We start from the raw sequence: 24,763 nt of genomic DNA, 5'->3' as shown, positions 1-24,763 counted from the left end.
CTTGTATATACTTTCATCAACTTGGCACAGACATTTTTCTTCTTTTTTCTCTAAAATGTATGCCCATGCCTTCTATTATTAAAGCCATACAATATTTAAACCCTAATTTTCCAATGATAATGAAAAGTAAACAGCCAGCATTTTTTAGATTGACATTTATCAACACACTTTTTGTAATTATTCTAAAAGACATCAATTAAATTTATACTGGTTTTAATATTAAAAATTTGGTTCAGACCATAGAATTAATCTTTTTTAATCAGGCCAATAAAATATATCCTACGTTGAAATTTTACCACATGTAGTACACATAAGGACTATAATATATTTTGAATTACTAATTTCTCCAGAGAAAACACAAGAATTATTTTCTTCAAAAATGAATTTCCATATTTTATGCATTCTATTATCAAAACCAAATAATTTCTCCCAACTTAATTTGAACTTTTAACTCTTAGAAGCCTCAAATTTTAGGAGGCAAGTTAAATACTAGCATTTCTCAGGTTAGTAATATATTTATATTTTTAAGGATAGATTTCAAATAAAATACAAGACATATTCAATTAATAGATTCAAAACTATCCTTTAGAATTTTCATACAGGGCAAACTGAGATTAATATTTCAGTACCCTGTTATTTCAAAATATCTAGATATTAATAATTTTTATTATTTAATTAAGCAAACTCCAAAGTTTTAAGTTACCAAAGACTTTTGAAAACTTTGTTTAGGCATATAATAACCACTGAAAAAGATTTATCGTATACCTTTCATTTTAGTTATGTATATTTTGCCTTAACAACTTTGAGATTTTTAAAGCCAATTATTATTACCCAAGGCATTTTCCTTGGCAAATTCTGTAACAGAGATAACTCGCTGGCTTTCAGTGGCTTTAATGTTAAAGTATTATTTTATTTTATTTTTCTTTAAAAAAACACAGTGCCCTCAGGACCTGGGAGGCAACCTTGGAATGCGGTCCATTATTATTCAAGAACTACCCATTATTATGGACACACTAATCTTGTTGCCCAAACCCAGCCTGTATATTTTTCTGGTGTCATTTTCGCCATCTTCCAAAGAAAAACACTCTGGGGCCTATTCTTTAGCATCTACGGAGAGAAGGGGCTTAGGCCAAGAGGCCACCCAAAATCAGGCAGGGCGCCCCTTCTCTTAAGCTAGCCTTTTTCTCTTCACAGGTATAATAGTCCCACATGGCATCCCTAAATTGTGAGAAATGTCCCCTCTATCCGAATTTCAAATGATGGACAAGGAAATAAAAACATGGAGAAAATGAGACTTTTAAGAACGCTCACGAGAGCGGGCGTCCATTTTACTGGATCACCAAGAGACCTAGTAATTAATGGGCTGGGCCTTTTTTTAGTTACCTCCCTTTGTCTAGGACATTTTCCTAGGACCTGTGTTATCGGCCACGTGTACTGCTCATATTCTTTCTCCCCAACCCCACATTCTGTTTGCTCTGGGGAAATTTAGTAATGGGCTGGCCATCTACTGTTTCTTTTCTATTAAGATAAATTAAAGGCATGCTTAATAGACTAATAATAAACAAATTAAACCAAACTAAAAAGACAGATAAAACAACAGTCAACAGACAAGCATGCATAACACATAGGCAAGACTTAATAAATCAGAGTTCTTTTCATGGATCTTTCAGATGTTTTACATTGCCTGGGACTTACAGCCAGATGCGGCCTAGATCTCAACCTCTTGTTCACAGATCTTATCATATTCTGTTCTCCATAGCATTGACTGGCATCTAAAGTCATTTTAGCTAAAACCTGCCAATCCCAAGGCCTCATATGGTAATTTTCAGACAAAGCATTAAGGAGTCCTTTTGTAAAAGGATTGTTAGCCCCATTTTCTCTAGTTGATGAGCCTTCCCACACTAAAGGTGGAGGATCGGGGGCCTTAGGTTTTACAGACTTTTGATCCTCAATACAAAGTGGGCATAATGCAGTTTGAACAAGAGCCCACATATTTAAAGATGACAAGGGCACTTGTTTTCCTTGAGCCTTATTTAAGAGAGTACCTTTTGACACCTTAATTACTTTATCCTTGAGCATGCAAGCTAAAAATTTACAATGATATTTTTGCCTTTTACTCAAATTCTTCCCCATTATAACCTGGCTGATTAAAAATGTTCCCATCCACTTACGGTCACGACTCTGAAGCAGGCATGGGCTTTGTGCGTGGTGAACTTCCCACCTCTCCAGTGAGTTTCCACTTTTCCTTTTTCACTTCATTTTTTGCTTGGGCAAATCTTCTCCTCCAGTCCCTGTCGGGGTGCCAGATGCCACAACCTTCACAGTGGGGTCAGGATCTGAAGGAGGGGCCGACGCACAAATGAAAATACTATACAAGTAATATGAATTTAGAAGGCATTGGGGGGCAGGTGGAGGAGCCACTTACTTGAAGAGACACACTGACCTTTGGCTGGTCCACTTTTTACTTACTTGAATACACATTTGCCCTTTAGCAATACATACAGGCATATCAAAGGTAAAGTTTGGTAAACAGTGAAAGGATTATCAGGTTAGGGAATTTGCCTTGAGCCACCACAATCTCAACAGATGAGGTGCTTAGCGTCAGCCCTGCTAATGCTCAAGGTCCATCGGCCTTCCACATTCCTTGGTGCACTGACAGTATTGGCAAGCGGTGGCTTCCCACAGTTTGTCTTCCTTTTGTTAAATTGTATGAGTTCCCTATATATTTTGGAGGTTAATCACTTACTGGATGTATCATTGGCAAATATATATTTGACAAAGGAGACAAGAGCATACATTGGAGAAGAGACAGTCTCTTCAATAAATGGTGTTGGGAAAATTAGACAGGTAAATGCAAAAAAATGAAACTAGTCCACCAACTTACATCATACACAAAAATAAACTCAAAATGGATAAAAAACTTAAATGTAAGACGTGGAAACATAAAAATCCTAGAAGAAACCATAGGCACCAAAATCTCAGACATCTCTCGTAGCAATATGTTTACCGATACATCTCGTAGGGCAATGAAAACTAAGGAGAAAATAAACAAATGGGACTACATTAAAATAAAAGCTTCTGCACTGCAAAAAAAACAAAAAAACATCAACAAAATAACAAGAGAGCCCACTACATGGGACAACTTATTTGCCAATGATACATCTTTATTATCTTTTTCTTATTGATTTTTAGAAGTTCTTTATCCATTCTAGATATTAATACTGTGTTATATATGTTGCAAATGTTTTCCCCTGGCTATCAATTGTCTTTCAAGTTTTTAGGTGGCTCTTCTGCTGAACTGAAATTTTAAATATTGATACAGTAAAATTTACCAGTCTTTTTTATTATGAGCTTTGCTTTTTGTATCTCCTTTGGAAGGCCTTCATAAAGATGGCACAAATATATTCTTTTACATTTTCTTAATGCATTTTTTAATTGTATTGGTTTAGTTTTTATTCAAGTCTTGAGTCCTCTGGAACTCATTTTTGTGAATTACATGAGTTATGGAAGTAACTTTTTTTTTCAAGGTGTCCCAACACCATTTATTGAATTGACCTTTCTTTTCAGCTGACTTAAAATGCTACCTCTATAATTAATTAAATTTGCATATCTATGGCTTTTTTGTGGCTACTCTCTTTTGTTACATATACTACTTACCTATTCTTGCACCGATAATACAACTTTTTAACATAACTTACTATTAGATAGGACAGATTTCTCTTATTTAGTATGTTAGTATCATACACAGCTGCTCTCTAACTGCTTTTGTCATTGGTTCTAATGACTTTTTAGTTGGGTTTTGAGCTGAAAGATCATATTTACTTCAAGTACTGACAGTTTTATCTCTTTATTTCTATTCCTTATACCTCATATAATACTCATTGGTTTTACTAAATATTCAAGACAATTCCATTTTCGAATAAGTGCCTGTGAATTGGCTCATTTCTATCAACTTCCGTAGAAGATTGTATCCTTCTCTACCCATCCCCTCCCAGGTTCTGTCTTCTCCATTTATGCAAGATGGGTTTCTCTTTCTCAATTTCTATTGCCCTACCTTTTTTAAAAAAATTATTTACTTTAAGCTTGAGTTATCCAACCCATGTGTGAGGCTGGGGGAGTTAGGCAAAATAGGGAAGAGATTCAAAAGTAGAATAGAATAGATATTAACTTTTTCTGATCTGATACAGAATTTTTCTTTCTCCTGTATTTATTTGTGTATTTAATCACAAATTTTTGCCTTATCATTTTTATGGGTCTATATCTGTCTCCCAATATTTTAACTTCTTCAGGTCAGAGTATTTATCCTGCCTCTTATATACCCACAGTCCCTATCCTTCTCCCCTTATACCTGAACTGCATATTTTTGAACTTCATATAGACCTTTATTCTAGCTTACATACTATTATCCCTATCTTCAGTAACACAGTTGCCCCTGTATTTTGACTACCCATCTCCAAAACCTGGTCCTGTTTTATTTTTTGTTTGTGTTTTTCTTACATTTAAAAAACTTTTTATTTTGAAATTAATTCAAACTTACAGAAAAGTTATAATAATACAAAGAACTCTCTTTACACACATTGCTAAACATTTTGCCATATTTGCTTTATCATTCTCTCTTACCCACTCAGTGTATTTGTGTATGTTTTTAGATGCTTAATGGTAAATTGCAAATATCATGGGATCTATTTTGTTTTTAATTTTTCCATCTCTAGCCTCAATAAGCCAGGGGTTCAACTCTACCCGTACTGCTCTATTGATTGATAAGTTATGTTCTAGAAAATAAAGTTACATTTTAGATAATGCCATAAATTCATGACCACTGACCTCAGATTGACTTACAACACTGCCTATATATGAGTGACTGTTTTTAAATCTGCAAACACAGGATGTTTTCTGATATAATTTCTTATGACATTATATATTTGCGGGAATTTGATTAGATGACACATTCTGTGTGATTTCAGTTGTTTGAAATCATTGGGGTTTCTTTTATGGGCACTTATCATTATTTACCAAATATTTACATAGTCCTTAACTTCGGCCAGGCACTAAGTACTTTACCAATCTTTATTCAATTTTATCAACACTGTGTGGTAGGTACTATTATTATCTTCATTTTGCAGATGAGGAAACAGAGACGAAGATGTAACTTGCCTTCAATCACATAGCAAATAATAGAGCTGAGATTTTAATCCCATGACTCTGTATCTGAAATTCATGCTCTTTATCATCATACTATGTTAATTTTTTCATCTATAATTCTTATAATTTCTGTAAGTTTTGTATATATTTCCATTAGCTTGGACATGTTAATTAAATTGTTCTGATCTTGTATATTTTATTAATTTCTTGCTTACTTAATAGTTTCTGAGGAATGCATGTTCATTGTAGATTGATCAGTTTCTCATTGCAATTCTCACTTTTTTGTGTAAATTATTTTTTGGATATTGTTAAGTATATCTATTTTCAGAGTTTTTATTTCTCACTAAAGATTTTTTTCTTCAACGGTTATATAATAATTTTTTACCAATGTTTTTAAAATAATAAGATAATAAAATGAAAATAGACTAGATCTCAAACCACCATATTATTATTTCAATGTGAAATTCAGACTCTCAGTCACAAATAGCAATAGAGATGGCCTCTTATCTAACATAATCTGAACCTGTAAATTGGTTCACTAACCAAAATGATTTATTAAAGAAGAGAATCATAAAAAATACTCATAGTTAAACATTTAGCTTTAACTTATAATATATAAATGTATACTCAGTCAACAACTTTTTGGATCAAAGCCTTTCTTGAATTATGACTTTACTTATTGGAGTACATCATTGTCTTTACACCAATAATGTAACATCAGATATTTATTTATGTGTGTGTGTGTGTTTAACTTTGGAGAGGAAGAAGAACTCAAAGATACTTGCATGATGGTCTGAATGCAGAATTTTTTCAAGATTTTTAGTGTTCCCCCACTCCCAAGATTCTCCTTTTTCCCCTCTTATTCAACCTCATTTTTTTTTAAGAGGCTGATGTTAAAAGCTAAACTTTCAACTTAATTTTCATGGAAAGAGTCATTCTTTTTTTGTATATTCATATTTTATCAGCTTATTAAATTCCTAAATTATACCACCACCATTATTGGCTCAGACAGCTTTAATAAAAAGCACAACTGATATTGGAAAGCATACAACTTAAGCTGGAGAAATAAGCATTCATTTGATTTCAAATGGAAATGCTGCTTTCATTAATTCTATGATTTAAGTGGGGATCAGTTAAGAGAGTGTCCTCTGTAAGTTCAAATCAGGACACATTCTTTAAGTAAATAAAGTCAAAATCATTGAAAAGTTGCTCTGTATCTGGCAGATGTCATTTTGAGAAAATAACTACATTGGAGGGAAATTGCATTTATAAGTTAAGATACCTATAGACCAGCAATACTTATGCTAAAAATGTCATGGATCCATGATACCAAAGCTGTTTTTAGCTTATGTGCATAGACATTCACCCTATGCTAGGAAGATTGACATGTTTTTTAAAACTCTATTTATGATATTCCCAATACAGGTTCTCCAGTCTGATCAAACTCTTCTCTGTCCCACGGTGTCTTATCTCAGTAACTGTATTTATGATTGAGTTGAAAAATATTAAAGTCATCTTCATAAAGTCTTGCTTTTCTAGCTTATGTAGAAATGATAGAATCAAAAGGACCAGAAGAGCACCCATCTCAGAGGAGGTTCTTCAGAGTTTTTCAAATGTTGGACACAATTTTAAAATATATTAAGTATTTTTTTATTATTATTTTTAATTTCTTTATTGATTAAGTTATTACATATGTGTCCTTATCCCCACATTTTAACACTGTAGTAAAAATAACATGCACACTCTAATGTTTTATACCACATGGAAACATATTAACACTAGAAGCCCAATGCGCAAAATTGCACAGCCCTGCACACCTTGCCACACTTGCAGCCCTTCCCACCTGCACCCGCCTCACTGCACCCACCTCACCGCGCCCACCCGCCCACAACATCGCCTACCTGCTGGCCACCAGCCTTGTTGCAATCAGAGCCTGTGGGCCACACCACATGAGCCGAAATCACGCAAGATCCCAGACCCTCCGCATGAGGCAGGACCCCAGACCGGCTGCATGAGGTGGGACCCCAGACCCACTGTGTCGGGGAGACCTATCAGTGCACCTCCTGGTGACCCGTTGTTTGGTCGTTATGGCATTACAGCCACAGGCTTTTTATATATAGATATATGCCATGAAACAAAAATAAACTTCACTGCTAGTTTGTATTTTTATGGACTACTGACTAAACCTTTGCTACTGATTTTTCTGGAGATATTTGAACTTTTTATGAGTATGCATTTTTATATTTATGTTTTTAGCTGGGCTTTTAAAAAACTTGAGTTCATTGTTCTAGCCAGTTTGGCACAGTAGATAGAGCGTCATCCTGCAGACTGAAGGGTTCTGGGTTCAGTTCTGGTCAAGGGCACATACCTCACTTGCAGGCTCGATCCCTGGCCCTGGTTGCTGCTCCTGTGGGAGGCAACCAATGGATGTGTGTCTGTCTCTCTCCCTCCCTTACACTCTCTCTAAAAATCAGTGGAAAAATGTCCTCAGCTGAAGATTAACAACAACACCACCACCAACAAAAACTTGAGTCCATTATTATATATCCAAATCAAATTACACAAGCCAGAGCCCGGCTGAAGCATGTGTGTGCTCTGATGAATAAACACAAACAAGATGCAAGAGCAGCATCCTGCACCCACTCGTATCCCTCCTTCCCAGTCTTGCAATGGCAAGTTAATGTGATAAATTTATATTAGAGAAAGTTTTCTTGCTTAATTTAAGTTTTAGTTAGTTCTTGCCCATATAAAATAAAATTTTACATTCATGACCAGAAACATCAGTAATAATTAGATATAATCACTCAATATGGAAACAAGATTTTTTTTTATTCTTCCTTCAAGCTTCTGGACTATTTTAATAGCAAAAATCTTAATATTGCCCAAACCAAATTAGCTATTTTTAAAAGTTGCCATTTTCAATTGCTTTTCTAGTATTGAGAATTGTCTCAATATTATAAAGCCGGAACAAAGTACAAAAATATGTTGATGATGATTTAAAATTGGAGCTATTACCCCTATCCCTTGATTTCATATTTTTATTAGTCAATCGCTTGTTGTTTTTATTGATGGATTTTGATAAGTAGCATTATAATTTGGTCTTATAAAATGACTTATTACTAACAAATCTTTTTCTGTTGTATATAATGGAGATTCTATTTAGAGTTTATTAGACAAGAGATCTACAATTACTAGTAGCTAGCGATGGACATTACTCTGAATAAAGCACTTTTGATGTTTCTCTTGAAATTATCGTATTTTCTTTGATTACAAAATAAGCATTATTAACTGATACACCTAGTAAATAATATCAAAACCACTGATCTGGCCCAATCCATTAGTTTTACAAATTGAAAAATTAAAGGTCAGTTTAACTGTCTTGCTCAAAGTTATACAGCTAGAAAACTGTAGTTGCCAAAGTTCCTAATACTTAGTTCACTGTTCTCTCTATTATTTGTTACCTCATCTCTGAGCTCCTATAGTACATTTAGTTTATGTCATTCCATTTAGCATTTAATGACATGGTCTGTATACATCATTTATTTATTTATGCAACAGGAAATTTTCTGGGTGCTAGGCACTCTTGTAGGCACAGGATACCATCTCTGAATCTAAAAATTGTGCTGAAAATAAAATAAGAAATGTGATTCTATTCAGCCTCTATTTAATTTTGGTTGAATGCACACCTGCAATTAGTAATTGTATCACTGGGTGGTTTTAATATATTACTAACAAGAGCTTTTCTGTTTATGGCTATGTTTCAGGGGAGTAAAAACGTTCTTTAATATTTTGAAAGGTGAGAAAAACAAATAATTTAACTCAAAGCACTCTGCATACCATGAACCTGTAAATGTGTTTGGCAACCACAAGCACAAAGATGTATGAAACAAGGAATGTGTGTGGTAGGTGCTGTTACCTTTATGTAAACAGCACTGTAGAATGAGAGGAATGAACAAGCAACTCTAAAGAGGGGGCTAGAGGGGGCTTCACGGAGGAGCTGGCCCTGGGGTTTAGTTGAGGACCGGTAAGTTGCATTAAGAAAGTGGGAGGAATTCTTTTGAAGCCCAGGAAACAACACATGTATAAGCATAGAGGTGTGAGTGGTTCTAGCATTTCCAAGAAAGTTTAACGCAACAGGTTCCTAACTAACTAGGGTGTCTTAGGAGGAGTGGTGAGTGAACCATTAGACAATTGAAGAATGGAAGTAAGGAAATGTCCAAACTTCTTATTCTGTATAGGTATTCCTCGGGCTTCTACCTATTTCTGCCCCTAAATGTTAAGGTCTTTGAGAACACTGATGTATCTGTACTTCCCCATGATGATGTGTGCAGTGCCGAGCATGGCCAGGGCTCAGTGCATGCTTGCTCACTAAGTGTTGCCTTCATTCACTCAGATATTTTTGGCTGCAACATGTGTAAGACTCTGTACTTTGTGCTATTAGAAATAGAAACTTGTGATACAAAACAAAAAATAGTAGATTTTTTTTGTCTGTTATGATGACTAATAAATCCATGTACTCACAGAGTTTACATTTTTGTCAGAAGAGACAGGCAGTAACAAACAGTAAAATATGTAATATGTTAGTGATACATACTAAGGGGAAATAGTAAAGCAGAAAAGGGCTATGTAAATTATCAGAGAGGAAAAGAGAAGGTCAGTCTACTTAATTTCTCTCGCCTCAGTTTCCTTAACTCTAGAAAAGAAAAAAATAATAGTACTTCTACAGTTGCAACAGGGATTAAATGAGTTAATGACTGTATAAAGTGTTCAGCAGAGTTTCCAAAAGATGGTAAGACAATTGCCAGCTAATATTATTCACGTATGTGGCTAAAATAACTTTAGCCCAATAATCATCTTATGGACTTCTTTTATTAAAGGACGTACCTCCAAACAGTTAAGAACTACTCTAGAGGCTAAGACTCCTCATCCATATCTTGCTCCTTTTAGCTTCTGCTTCCAATGCATTTACTTCTAATATTTGTTATTGAAATGAATCATTGTTTTTTATAATGTTCTAGAAAACAATATTTGATTATCCAGATGTCAGGCCATCATTCTATTTCAGGCATTAGGCCGGCATCCAGATCTTTCTGTGGAAAATATTCATTAATGCTTCATGACTTATCACATCCCAAGGTTAAAAGTTCTGACAAAAATGAGACCTTTATGCTTTCTTACCAGCTAAAAATGAGTACAATATTGGAGTTGTTATTACCAGACAGAATGTAAAGCCTTCAACATTAATGTTTTGGAGTTAAGACCATTTGCATGGATTAGGTAAAGTTTCAGGTCTCTTACCCACCTTTCTTTGCCTTTCTAATCTCTGTGCATCCTTACATGTATGCTGACACCCTAACCTGATTCCCAAAATCCAGACTAGCTCTTTTTTGTGCTCATTTAGCACTCCGTACTTAGCCCCTGTCATAGCCAGTATCATTTAATGTTGTAATTACCTGTTCACCTGACTGCCCACCCTGCACCTCCCAGGCAGTAAGCTCCTTAAGATGGGACTGTGTTCTCTTTATGTTTGGGTCTCTACTATCCATTCAGTGCCTCACATGTAGATGCCCAATAAATACTTAAAACATTAAATATAATGCCTAAAGTGCCTTTAGTATATCAGGATTATAGAAACATAATTACTTAACCGTGGTCCCATATCCCTTACTTGCTCCTTTGTCTCTTATGAAGAATCTCAATGCTCAAGCATGCTGTTACACCACGTCCACCACATTCCCATGTCCTCCTTTGGCCTAAAATAAAAAAGAGAAAGTGGGCTGGTTATCAGGAAAGACCTCAAAAGTAGAGGAGCACCCTGTGAAGTAACTATGGTCCAGGATGTGGTACTTATACTTACTCTTCCAATTTAAAGAATTGTTTTTGCCTTTAGTCTCAAGGGTGATGGGGCTCTAGGGTCTGACACAGACCATCTATACCATCGATATTTACAAGAAATTAATTTACAAGCCAGATGACCTGTGTATTTGCTTGTTTTCACTGAGTGAAATACATATTCGTGGTATCCAAGTCATTAACTTAATGATATCAAAGCCTCTAGGAAATCCAACAAATATTCAAAAGGTTGTTCAATGACCTTAGAAACAGAACAAGGTGAGTTAGACCAGTGGTTCTCAACCTTCTGGCAGTTTAAATACAGTTCCTCATGTTGTGACCCAACCATAAAATTATTTTCGTTGCTACTTCATAACTGTAATGTTGCTACTGTTATGAATCATAATGTAAATATCTGATATGCAGGATGGTCTTAGGCGACCCCTGTGAAAGGGTCGTTCGACTGCCAAAGGGGTCGCGACCCACAGGTTGAAAACCGCTGAGTTAGACTGTCGCAAGGATTATTTTACCCAGACTGAGGAGGAGCTTGTCAGTGTGTCCCTGATGGCTGACCAGAGATAATAGACTAAGGGTTAGCAAGGTCTCAAGCACACTTTTGAAAGCCCTTACAAAATAATTTTTATTTGCTAAAAGAAAATAATTTTAAAAGTCAGAAAATAAAACAGTGACATTTTCTAACTCTTAATAATGGTGATGTACATTTTGGTTCCTTAATTCTTTGATCCCAAGATGAGTTCCTAAGTTAATAATAATGTGGTTTTGCTGATGATGGTGCTAAGAAAGAAGGAAAAATGGAGCATTGAAGTTGGACAAGTTTTCTGTCCCCTCTACTTCCTCTGATTGAAGAATCATCACTGTCTCAGGGTCAACTTGGTTTCATTAAGAAAGTTAAAGTGTGCTTGTGGTTCTAGCTGGCTTGCTGGTGCTCCAGCACATAGAGTAATGCCTGATGATCCACTAGTTCATCCTTATCTTTGTGAAGAAACTATGACATGAAGGTTAAATTGCCATTGGGAAAAAAAAAAAGTTATACCTCTTGTCAAGGGCTAAAGTGAGTCTTTCAAGCCTTACCTCAAGGTCCTTTCTGTTCCAGAGTTTGGAAACCCAAGTGCCTACAGAGGCCAGTCTGGTGGGAATGAAGCAGGAAGCCACAGCAGTGACCTGGAGAGCCAAGTTCTTTCTGAAGGAGCAGCCGCTGCTCTGGTCCAGATAATTGTTGCAAGGCAGGAATGTTAACCTAGTGATGCCACTTTGTCCAGGTATCAGGTAAAGCAGGAAATGCAAGTTTTCATGTGACATTTTTAAAATTTAAATATTTTTCAACTAAGTTGCCATTATTATTATTATTATTATTATTCTCAAACTATGTACAAGCCAAATACTTCTGCAGATGGTATTTGGCCCAGAGTCCTCCTGTTTGTAGCTTGGTCCTATATTTTGCTTACCTATTTGTTGAATTGCAGGCTTTATTTTCTATAGCTTTTGCTTTTCTTCAGCATGTGCTCTAAAATTATTGTGCCTGGTTTTGTGATATTGAAACTCCTTTCCTCTCCAACCTGAGTAGTTTGTGCATACGTTTTCTTTGGCTGCTACATTTCCTCTGCCACTCTCAGCATTCCAGTGAGCAGTGGATGTTAAATGGAGTCTCCTTAAGACACTTTGTTATGACACCACTAAACATTTGCAGGTTTACTGCTCACTCATTTCGGTACTGACGGGTAAGTGACATAAACACAGTAAAAGATCATTTATTTCATGAAGCTCAGAGATTGTATGCTTTGGGCTCCTCTTTCCAGAATCCACACATAAATGATCTTCCTTCTCTTACTTCTTGAGAACCTGATTTATCAGACAATATATTAGACTTTAGTTATCTTTTACACTAGAGGCCTGGTGCACAAAAATTTGTGCACTCGGCGGGGTCCCTCAGCCTGGCCTGTGCCCTCTCACAGTCTGGGACCCCTCGGGGGATGACCACCAGCTGGTTTAGGCCTGCTCCCCAAGGGATTGGGCCTAAGATGGCAGTCAGACATCACTCTGGCAGCCCGGGAGCCCTCAGGGGATGTCCACTTGCCAGCGGGGAGCAGGCTTAAGCTGCAGTTGGACATCCTTAGCGCTGCTGAGGAGGCAGGAGAGGCTCCTACCACCACCGGTGTATGGGCAGCTGGCAGCCTGGCTTGTGCCTGAGCAGAGCTCCCCCTGTGGGAGCTCACTGACCACCAGGGATCAGCTCCTGCATTGAGCATCTGCCCCCTGGTGGTCAGTGTGTGTAATAGTGATCAGTCATTCCCAGTCTTTCTGCTGTTAGGGTCAGTTTGCATATTACCCTTTTATTATATAGGAGGAGGATAGAGGTCTAGTGCACGGGTGGGGACCAGCTGGTTTGCCCTGAAGGCTTTCCCAGATCAGGGTGGGGGTTCTGCTGGGGTGCCTGGCCAACCTGAGTGAGGGGCTGATGGGTGTTTGCAGGCTGGTCACACCCCCTTCAGGGTGGGGGTCCCCACTGGGGTGCCTGGCCAGCCTGGGTGAGGGGCTGATGGCTGTTTGCAGCTGGTTACACCCACTTCAGGGTGGGGGTCCCCACTGGGGTGCCTGGCCAGTCTGGGTGAGGGGCTGAGGGTCATTTTCAGGCTGGCCAAGCCCCCCGGTGACAGAAGCTCCCAGCCACTCCTTTTTTTCTTTTTCTTTTTTTATTCTGGGATTTATTTACCTTCTATAATTGAAACTTTGTAGCCTTGAGAGGAGCTCAGAGGCGGCCAGGGCAGGCAGGAGGGAAGCCTCCTGCTCACTCCAGCTCCGTGGCCATGGCCAGCTGAAAGCAAGTATCTGGGGTTTATTTACCTTCTATAATTGAAACTTTGTTGCTTTGAGTGGAGCTCAGAGCCGGGGATGCGGCAAGCGGGAAGCTTGGCTTCTTCCATCACTGAGGCAACCAAGCCTCCTGCTTGCTCCAGCTCTGTGGCTGCCGGCCGCCATCTTAGTTGGGTTAATTTGCATATAGTTGCTCTGATTGGCTGGTGGGTGTGGCTTAAGGCATAGCAAAGGTATGGTCAATTTGCATGTTTGTCTTTTATTAGTGTAGATTTGATGATGTTTGCTGGAGACATGTCTTTGGGTGGGTTTCTTCAATGGCTAAGAAGTCTTTTCATTTTCACTTTAAGAGTAACCTGATTTTCAAGATTATGGGTGGGTTGTGGTGGGCTGGGGGAATACTGTTACTTTATACAGAACTGTCTAAGTAGGAACCTGACATCCACTGCCAGGTGAATAAAAAAATGCTAAACATTTTTATAGTTAAGAGTATATAACTATTAGTTGTTTCATTATATTACACAACCCTACATGGGCATAATTCATAATTGTTTCATTCTTAATACAATATCGATGTACATCATTTTTCAGTAGTGATTTAACCTACATATATTGAGCTTCATCTTGAGTAGCCAAAATACCAGTGATTAAGGTGTAAAAGTAACCCTAAAACTTGCTTGGTGTACTCTTAAATAGATTATGTAAATGCAGGCAAGTATTTCTTCTAAATATTCCCTATGAGAAATTTCACTATACTGTAGAAAAGCAAAAACAGCAAATTATGCTGGTAACTGAAATATAGAAATAAATTATAAACTATTTTCCCTCAAACTTATAATAGGTTTATCAATTAATTTATAGCTGTTCTGTTACATTACTATACTTTAAAACTATTCTCTAAATGTTTTTTAAGGATATGTATTTTGGAGCTGGTGATTGCTCACTTTTTACCTTTTAAGAAGGTAAAATGAATAGGAAGCATTTTCTACATATGCATACAGACCCTCATTTTTCACTTCCTTATATTGTTAAAGGTAAAAGGGGAGGCTTTTACTTGAAGTTAACTGTCTCAATCATTTTTTTTCTTTGCAGTCAGGTAGAATGGCAATGGCAAAGAGAAAGCTCAATTATATGTAGTAACATGGGTGAATTACTGGATATTATATAGGGGAACCCAAGTTAGGTTTGGAAAGCCAATTATGACTAGGGAAACCTGGAAGGCCTCTCTGAGGAAGTGACATTTAAACTGAGACAAATAGGTGCTGGTTTAGTGAAGAACAGCAGGGTCAGGATGGGAGACAGTAGCCTAAGCAGAAAAGATGAGTGACACCCTGGGGCATTTTAAAACCAATCAAAGGGATGGTCTTAATTTTTTTCTCTAGTATTTAGATTTTTCGGGTTAATGGGTATTCTTTCTGACTCTCCATATCTTTTTTCTCTACTTGGCTAAAACAGAAAGAGCAGTGATAGCGTAGTATGAGGTGCAAAGCCTGTAACTGTTTCGTAAAAGTTTCCATAATGCTTTTAAGGAGCTGAAAGATATTAATTAGCTGGTCTATAGATATAACTTTTAATTTTTTTGAAATAATATTTTTTCCAATTATAGAGCCAATACATTTTTGTTATAGGAAATGTTGAAACTACAGAAAAACAATGAAAATATAAAAATGTTCCTACTACCCAGAGACTACTGCTGGGAAGATAGCGCTGTTCTATTCCTAGATATACATATAGAGTAGCATTTTGGTAAATGAAGGTTTATAATTATAAATGCAACTTTGTAGTATTCTTTTCAGTTGACAATATCATGGACCTTTCCTATGCTGTTAAATTTTCTATAACATGATTTTAATAGCTATGTATAAGTAATAACAGTTTGGATATTTATGATGAGCTAGGCACTGATTTAAGTTTTTTATTGCATCCCCAGATCAATTCTATAAGACTATAATCTCTATTCTATAAGGGAAGAAATTTTAAAGCTTGCCCAGGGTCACAAGCTTATAAAGGGTAGAGCGACATAGCTTCTCAGTGCTGTAATTCATGTACATAAAACCCTATTTTAGACTTTCAGTTTGTTTCCACTCTAGTTTTTGGCTATTTGATTCTGTAGATTGGCAGTCTAGGCTGGGCTTAGCTTGTCCAACTTATTCCTGTTCCACATGGTGTTGGCTGGGCTCACATACACGTCTGGGGCCTCAGCTGGACTGGCTGACCACCTGGTGTGTGGTCCTCAAGGTGACTAGCTCAGGTTGTTCATGTGACAGTGGCATTACAAGGAGCAGGAGTGGAAGATGCAAGGCCTTTTGAGGTTTAGTCTCAACTTCAATAGTATCACATCCATCCTGTTCCATCGGTCAAAGCAAATCACCAGGCCAGCCCAGATTCAAGGTGTAGAGTAATCCCACTTGCTGATGGAAGGAGGTACAAAATATTTGTAGTCAGTGCAGTATACTACACTCAGCATTTAGTTTTCTAAAGGCTGTTAGGTGACTAGAATGTGTAAGTTGCTGAACTGTGGTAGCAAGTAATGGCCTGATACAAATAATTCTCCTGACCATAGATGGCCATAGGCCAGGATGCTTGTTACCTTGACACTGAAGGCTGGCCTGACTCTCTGACTTTCCTAAACTCCCTTACCTTCAGAGTTTCTGAAAAAGTGTAGCCTTCCTACATGGGTGTGATCCCTCTGTACTAAAAGGGCATGGAGATGTGGAACCAGAGAGTGTCAGTGATCAGGGCAGAGAAGATGTGTGTAAGGAATCCTGGTACATCCACATAAAGCAAACATAAATGTGCTGGGAGTCAGTTGGAGTGAGTAAGGAGAGCCTGGAAGAGATTAAGTCTCTCACAAAGGATATATCTGAGTGCTGTGTTTTGGAAGAGGTGGCTGTACAGTGAAGATAAGAACCAAATGGAAATAATAACCAGAGTAAAAGTGGGGCTGATCTATTGGACGTTTTTTTAAAAATGAAAAGAAGATCTAACTGCAAGATAAGTGTGCTCATAAGTAAAAATGCATAGCTGGAATAAACAGGTGAAAGGTGGAATAAACTGATGGTAAGGTTGGATGGAGGGAGCTGGCTAAATGCCATGAAGGAGCCATTTAAATAATTGATACGCAGGTGAAAGGTAATTGAAAAGGGGAAATGTCATTTAGGGTTACTTTAATGAGCATCATTTAACTAATAATGATGGAAAGATGATGGGTATATACATTTATTACCCAATCAAATGATAATTATGTTGTAGCCACTCAGACATTACTCTCCAAAATGCTAATGCTGATGTTATTTTTAATCCAATCACATCTCTGTTGTGTGCATATGTTTTGGCATTTAAGTATAGAGGTAGGTTTTATGTGCTACTCATTCTCAGTTGGAGAACATGAGGTGTTCACTCTTGAAAATGTAGGAATGGAGTGGACTTCTTATTTAACTTTAAGTATTTCATGAGCTATGTTTATAATTATAGTATTATAAAGTATAATGATGATTTATATTATACAACATATTAAATATTGGTGTTTTATCTGATTTACATTTTAATAGAATTTATTCATATCACATGATTCAAAAATCAATTCATTATTTTTACCATTAAGTTTGTCTTCCATTATTCAGAAGAATTTATTATTATATTTGATGTTATTCAGAAACATTTATGAATCTGCTTATTTTCTTGAGGCAATATTCTCTGATATTTAATCTTCATGGTGTTTCAGGTATAACTTTTAAAATTTACATCAACACTGCATAGCGAGTTTACTCTTAGTTTGACAAGAATGTCAGCATTGAGAAAAAGGTCTATTGCACTACTTAAAATCATGCTTAATTTTTATATTGTTGCATTTATTTTAGTGCTTCATTCATTAATTAAATTCAATTGTGTTATATATAGTCCACTTAATAAATAAAACTGATGCATAAAGTTAGCATATTAATTTTCTTAGAAGCTCTATTATACTTTTTCTACACTCAGAAATTATGAGATCATTAGGGACAAATCTAGAACAAAAAATCATTTTGTATATTTTGTCAGTAAAATACATACTTACTGGCTTCTTTTAAAATCCTCTTTTTTATTTTAGACATGTGTTTTTAAAACTTTATAAGCCTACATGGTAGAAATCAGAATAGAAAATTATGTTGACTACTTAGAATATGCATAATCTTCAGGAAGTCTTTAAGGCCAGGGACTACAGCTGGAACTGGGAATATAAGAAGTCCTAGAGAGAAAGATTCCTGCCCTGAGGGAGTCTTACATTCCTCTGGGGAGAGAGAGTCAATAAACAAATAAATGATAAGAAAAAAATCAGGAGGAGTCAGTGAATTAACAAAAGTGTGAGAGAATACCTAAGGTTTACAGAAGAGTCTCTATAAAGAGGTGACAGCTAATTAGAATTCTTCATGGTCAGAAAAAGCCAAGGTAAAAAAAATCAAGTCACTAAAATTCAGTCCACCAAAAGCCAATTCTCATAGAGTAATTTTCATATTGAAAGGAAGCAAGAAAATGAAAACATTGGTAGAATTGTGACATATACAGTATTCACCTTAGAACACACACACACACCACTTTTTAAATTTCATTATTATTACCACTAAAACTGTTTGTGAAATCAATTTAAATTATGTCATGAGTATTAGATCTTTCCTTTATCCAGAATATTAATGAGATGGAGGTACTTTTCATATCACAATATTGTTTCTGTCTTACTTGTGTCTGTTGGGCTTAAACAAGCCATATAAACATGGTGGGTCATAATGGAATCTTTAGGAGAGGTGGAGGGAAAATGTGGTAGATCATGTTGCTTTTTATATTAAATTTATAAAAATTAGAAAAGAAGAGAAATTATGTTTTTATAATACAAACTACAAAAAATAAAGCTTGACTAACTCTTGAATGATGGGTTTATATGGAAGATAAACTTATCAAAATCTTGGAGGCACAAAGAATAGATTTTAATATTTAGCAGAAGAGGGCATGTATGGGTGTCAAAAGTTTGAAAAATATGGCCTGAAGTACTTTCCTAAAATTACCCTCCTGGCACATTCAGAAATTTATGAAGGGCCCTAAAATTATGCAGTTCTTATTTTAACAAATAATTCTAAATGAATTATCAAAATGACCATGGATTTATGCACAGGAATATTTATATTAGATTTATTTGTAAATTGTGAGAATTTAGGAGAAAAATCTATATAATTAAATAATTATATACAATTATCCAAGAAAATTCTACCCAGCATTTTAAAGCCTTATTTTGGAAAAATATTTAATGCCATAATAAAATGCTCTGGACAAAGTGTTGTAATTACTCAATGTTGAAAGCAAAAAGACACATTTATACATAGAAAAACTTTGGAATCAGTGCACCTACTTTGGAGAGTAATTTGGCAGTGCCTGTGAAGTTGAAAATGTGCAGACCCTCCAACCGAACATTAATATGATTGATATACCCATAGATAAGTAGTTGTATAATCCTATCTAATAAAAGACAAAAAGGGTAATTGACCATACTTTCGCTATGCTTCCCATTGGCTAATCAGGGTGATATGCAAATTAACCGCCAACCAAGATGGCGGCCAGCAGCCACGCAGCTGAAGCGAGCAGGAGGCTTGCTTGCTCCAGTGATGGAGGAAGCCAAGGTTCCCCGCCTACCGCGGCCTGGCTCTGAGCTCCGAAAGCAACAAAGTTTCAATTATAGAAGCTAAACAAACCCCAGATACCTGCTTTTAGCAGGCCGTGGCCTCAGAGCTGGAGCTGGCTCTCGGCTCCAGTGACAGCAACGAAGTTTCAATTATAGAAGGTAAATAAATCCCAGAATAAAAAAAAAAAAAAAGGAGAGGCTAGGAGCTTCAGTCACCGGCCAGCCTGAAAAGGGCCCTCAGCCCCTCACCCAGGCTGGCCAGGCACCCAAGCGGGACCCCTACCCTGATCCAGGAAACCCCTTCAGGGCAAACCAGCTGGTCCCCACCCGTGCACTAGGCCTCTATCCTCCTCCTATATAATAAAAGGGTAATATACAAACTGACCCTAACAGCAGAAAGACTGGGAATGACTGATCACTATTACACACACTGACCACCAGGGGACAGATGGTCAGTGCAGGAGCTGACCCCTGGTGGTCAGTGCACTCCCATAGGGGGAGCTCTGCTCAGCCACAAGCCAGGCTGATGGCTGCCAGTACAGTGGTGGTGGTGGGAGCCTCTCCTGCCTCCTCAGCAGCGCTAAAGATGTCAGACTGCAGCTTAGGTCTGCTCCCCGCTGGCAAGTGGACATCCCCCGAGGGCTGCCGGGCTGCCAGAGGGATTGCCATCTTAGGCCCAATCCCTTGGGGAGCAGGCGTAAGCCAGCAGGTGGTCATCCCCGGAGGGGTCCCAGACTGCGAGAGGGCACAGGCTGGACTGAGGGACACCCCCGCCCCCGAGTGCACAAATTTTTGTGCACCGGGCCTCTAGTCATATGATAAAGTGCTATTCAGATGTTAAATATTAATGAATTGGATCAATATATGTGCAGGAGAGATAGATCGATATATCTCAGTAGAGGTAGCTCTCAAAACAATGTTGAATTTTATAAAGCAAGTTGCCAAATGATATACAGTATATAGTAATATTTGCATAAAAATGTAAAATACATATAATAATACCAAATATTGTCTGTGTGTGTGTGTGTATAATACCATCAGAACCATGATGGTGGTGCCCTTTAGGGTGGGAGGGAGAGGAATGAGACTAAAAAGGGAAATAGGGTGGGGATGAGGGATAGTATTTAACTTCATCTGTAATGTTTTCTAAGTCATTAATTTAAAAAAATAAACATAACTGACAAAATGCTTACATTGTGAATTTGGAATGGTAGTTCAAGTTTATTATATTAATCTTTCTTATGTGTGCTTTTAAAATTTTCTATAAACAATAATTAAGAGAAGGTACATATATGTTTGCAGTGGTTACTATTCAGCAGAAAGATTACAGTTCCATTTTTATTTTCATTTTCAAACTTTTCTGCATTTTCCAAATTCACAAAATGAATGCTGAGAAAATTAGAGCCACTTACAGATAAATAACCAGTAGCTGTACCCAGCGTTTCTAAGGCCCTTACACTTGAGCTGCCTCTAGAAGGCTGACGAATGGACAAAAATAGGATGATTCTCCCACAGACAAAAGGAAGTAGAGGGCTGGCTGCCTTCACGGTGTGGAGATGTAAAACCGGCCATATCTTGGGAAGGGGGAGGGAAGGGTGTTATTCTAAGCCACTGGTCTCAAACTTGGGCATGCATCAGAATCACAGAGAGGGCTTGTGAAAAAACAGGTTGTCCCCGAGTTTCTAATTCAGTAACGGGGGCCAGGCCTATGAATTTGCATTTCTAACAAGTTCCCAGATGTTATTGACAATGATGATGCTGGTCTCAGGACCAGGCCTTGAGAACTTCTGGTGTACGCAAAACCCAGCCATCAGATACTTGTATTTTTAATTGTTGAAATATGAGGGAGACATTTGGCAGGAATCACTCCAATGTTATTATCTGGCAGATCACAAATTACTCAACGGAGCCAGCCAGCCAGTCTCAGGGAAGTTGGAGTCACATGCCAGAGCAGGCAGATAAACAAAAAGTCATCAGGGGGTTAGAAAACTCAAAAGTGAGAAAATGAGAGTGATCTCTAATGATCAGACACCACTGAAGAGATTTATTTAGGAGAAAAGCAAGGTATTAAAATGAGCATGAAAAAGGACTTTAAAAAATAAAAAAGTCTTTGTAATACTTTAAGCAATAAAAAAATAAAAATAAGAAAAATCAAAAATAAAAAGTTTCAGTCATCAGAGTCTGTTGCTTTTTGAAAAAACTGGGGATCCAGGATGGCACAAAGTTTCTCTCCCATTCACATTTGTCACCAGCACGGGGTATTCCCCTCGGACGGGTGCCGGGGTCCAACCCCAGCAGGTCCAGGGGTTCCCAAAGGTGTGGACGGAGTCGGCAAAGAAGGAATGACACGGAGACAGTGTTCAGTTGATCAGCAGCCTAGCCAGGATCTCTAGCCAGGATCTCCAGCCAAGTTCTGGTCTGGATCTCCAGAGAGGTTCTGCTCTGGATCTCCAGCGAAGTTCTGGTTAGGATCTCCAGCCAGGTTCTGTGGCCATGTTCCCTCGCTAGGTTCTCCAGCCAGGTTCTGTCCAGGTTCTTTAGCCAGGTTCAGTCACCAGGTTCTAGTCAGGTTCTCTTGCCAATTTCTGTAGTCAGGTTCAGTCCAGGATCTTTTGCCATGTTCTCTCCAGCGAAGTTCTTCTGTCTCTAGAGAACGTTCTGTGTAGGTTCTGTGTTCTGAATTCTGTCTCTCTTGGTCCTGTCTTCCAAGCCTTGTCTCCTAAGTTCTGTCTCTTTCTGTCTTGTTACATCTGTATTTATACCAGTTGATTCAATCCTATCAATCTCTATTACAAAGGTTAGGGCGTTTCTTATCTCCATTCCAGGGAGTAAAGATTATGTAGCTTAAGCATGATTGTTTGTAGTGATTAACTACCCGCCTGGCACTTAGTTAAGGAGTTTCATCCCCTCCCTGACTTCAGGGAAAAATTCCTACCTGGGGAAACAACCTTTCTAGGAGAGGCATCCCCTCCCTGACTTCAGGGAAAAATTCCTACCTGGGGAAACAACCTTTCTCGGAGAGGTGACCTTGGTTAAAACACACAGCGCTAAGGGGAGCAAACATATTAAGAACTGTATGCTATATATGCCAGGTCCCTTGAAACAGCAAGGATGGACCGGCTCCCGGCAAATTCCCCCTTTTTTATTTTTTAAAGGCAGGCATTAAAAAGAAAAACCTCAAATGCTCTCTTATATCCATTTTAAGAGTAGGATTGGCGCTTTCCGCTATTACCTGAGTCCTGATCTATCATCCCAGCGAGAGCTTGCCAATCCTGCACTTTCCCAGGGTAGAAAGGCTGCAGTGGGGTTAAGGATAAGGCTCCTTGGGCCTACCTTCTCCCATGCCATTACATTTACCTTTCCTTCCTCAGAAAAGCATGGACATATTTATTGTACAAAACGTTCTGTCTGACTGGGAGTAACCTTAATTCCTCTGCTAGCAAGCATATGTGTTAAAAGATCAATACAGAGTCTTATTTCTTTAGACTCAGTATGGCACATCTTCTTAATCTAAAGATCAATACAGAGTCTTCTTTCTTTGGACTCAGTATGGCACATCTTCTCAATCTAAGTTCTGTACTATCCACCTTCTTACCCTACTTATCCTCTATAGGGGGGTTTGCAGCACCCTGGTGGAGTCCAATCCGTCCCGAATGTGGGGGTTCTCAATGGGGGGGCTTACCTAGGGGAATCCTGTTCCAGGGGTTCCCAAAGGTGTGGACGGAGTCGGCGAAGACTATCCACCCTCTTCCTACGGTGGAGTCCTATCCGTCCTGAGTGCGGGGCGCTTACCTAGGGGAACCCTGTTCGGGCGCCAGATGCCGGGGTCCAACCCCAGCAGGTCCAGGGGTTCCCAAAGGCGTAGACGGAGTCGGCGAAGAAGGAAGGACACGGAGACAGTGTTCAGTTGATCAGCAGCCTAGCCAGGATCTCTAGCCAGGATCTCCAGCCAAGTTCTGGTCTGGATCTCCAGAGAGGTTCTGCTTAGGATCTCCAGCCAGGTTCAGTCACCAGGTTCTAGTCAGGTTCTCTTGCCAATTTCTGTAGTCAGGTTCAGTCCAGGATCTTTTGCCATGCTCTCTCCAGCGAAGTTCTTCTGCCTGTAGGTTCTGTCTGTAGGTTCTCTCTTCTAAGTCTGTCTCCTGAGTTCTGTGTTCTAAGTTCTGTGTTCTGAGTTCTGTGTCTTGCTGTCTTGTTACATCTGTATTTATACCAGTTGATTCAATCCTATCAATCTCTATTACAAAGGTTAGGGCGTTTCTTATCTCCATTCCAGGGAGTAAAGATTATGTAGCTTAAGCATGATTGTTTGTAGTGATTAACTACCCGCCTGGCACTTAGTTAAGGAGTTTCATCCCCTCCCTGACTTCAGGGAAAAATTCCTACCTGGGGAAACAACCTTTCTAGGAGAGGCATCCCCTCCCTGACTTCAGGGAAAAATTCCTACCTGGGGAAACAACCTTTCTCGGAGAGGTGACCTTGGTTAAAACACACAGCGCTAAGGGGAGCAAACATATTAAGAACCGTATGCTATATATGCCAGGTCCCTTGAAACAGCAAGGATGGACCGGCTCCCGGCAGACGGGGACTCCTTGAGAAAGAGGGGCTGACCCTTCCTTGCTCTCTCTGTCCTTTCTCATCCTCCCTTCATCCCACTTGCCTTTCTATTTGTTCTGCCACACCAAGCAGCACTGTAGTGCCAAGCGTTATGCTAGGCTCTGGATAAAGTAGTGTCTTACCATCTTTGAACTACAGGACATACTAGTAGCATAGTACCTAGTACTTAACAGCCGCTCACTAACTATTGAATAAAACATGAGTAAACACATACGTGATCAGAAGGGGTCTTGGTTAAAGGTGCAGTGAATGGAAGACAGAAATAGGATGCAGTGCCTGCAAGTAGGAATCATAGACACAGCAGAGTGGGCCCCACAGTGCCAATCACCAGCTTGAGACACCGTCGGGAATGTTACTATTTGGCACTTTTCCTGATACCCACATTTTCCCCAATAGACTTTTGCTACTCTTCCAACTGCCTTGCCAGTGTTTCCCACACCACTACCCATGGTTCCCAACTTTTAGCTAAATGAGTATATATTTCATTACAACATCTTTTATCTGTCTCAGACCTGAGGCTGCAAATAAGTCATATGCCTGACTACATGATGCTCTTTACTGCAAGGCATTCTCCTACTTCCCTAAGGAAGAGATCCAAAAAAGGTTTAGGTTGAACTTAAAAATGTAGACTTTTAGGAATATAGATTAAGTAATTATGTGTCTACATACACTGTTCAATTTGTTGATTGT

At 38.4% G+C, this 24,763-nt stretch overlaps 1 protein-coding gene across 4 annotated transcripts in view; it reads left to right on the top strand.

Annotated features, from left to right (window-relative positions):
* Positions 1-24,763, top strand: part of MBD5 (methyl-CpG binding domain protein 5) — a 157,524-nt gene that overhangs the window by 72,942 nt on the left and 59,819 nt on the right. The gene's annotated exons all lie outside the window — the stretch shown is intronic.

Source organism: Myotis daubentonii, chromosome 7, assembly GCF_963259705.1.
Source record: "Myotis daubentonii chromosome 7, mMyoDau2.1, whole genome shotgun sequence".
Taxonomy (NCBI): domain Eukaryota; kingdom Metazoa; phylum Chordata; class Mammalia; order Chiroptera; family Vespertilionidae; genus Myotis; species Myotis daubentonii.
The sequence above is the reverse complement of the archived record's forward strand: the minus strand, read 5'-3'. Positions and strand labels throughout refer to the sequence as shown.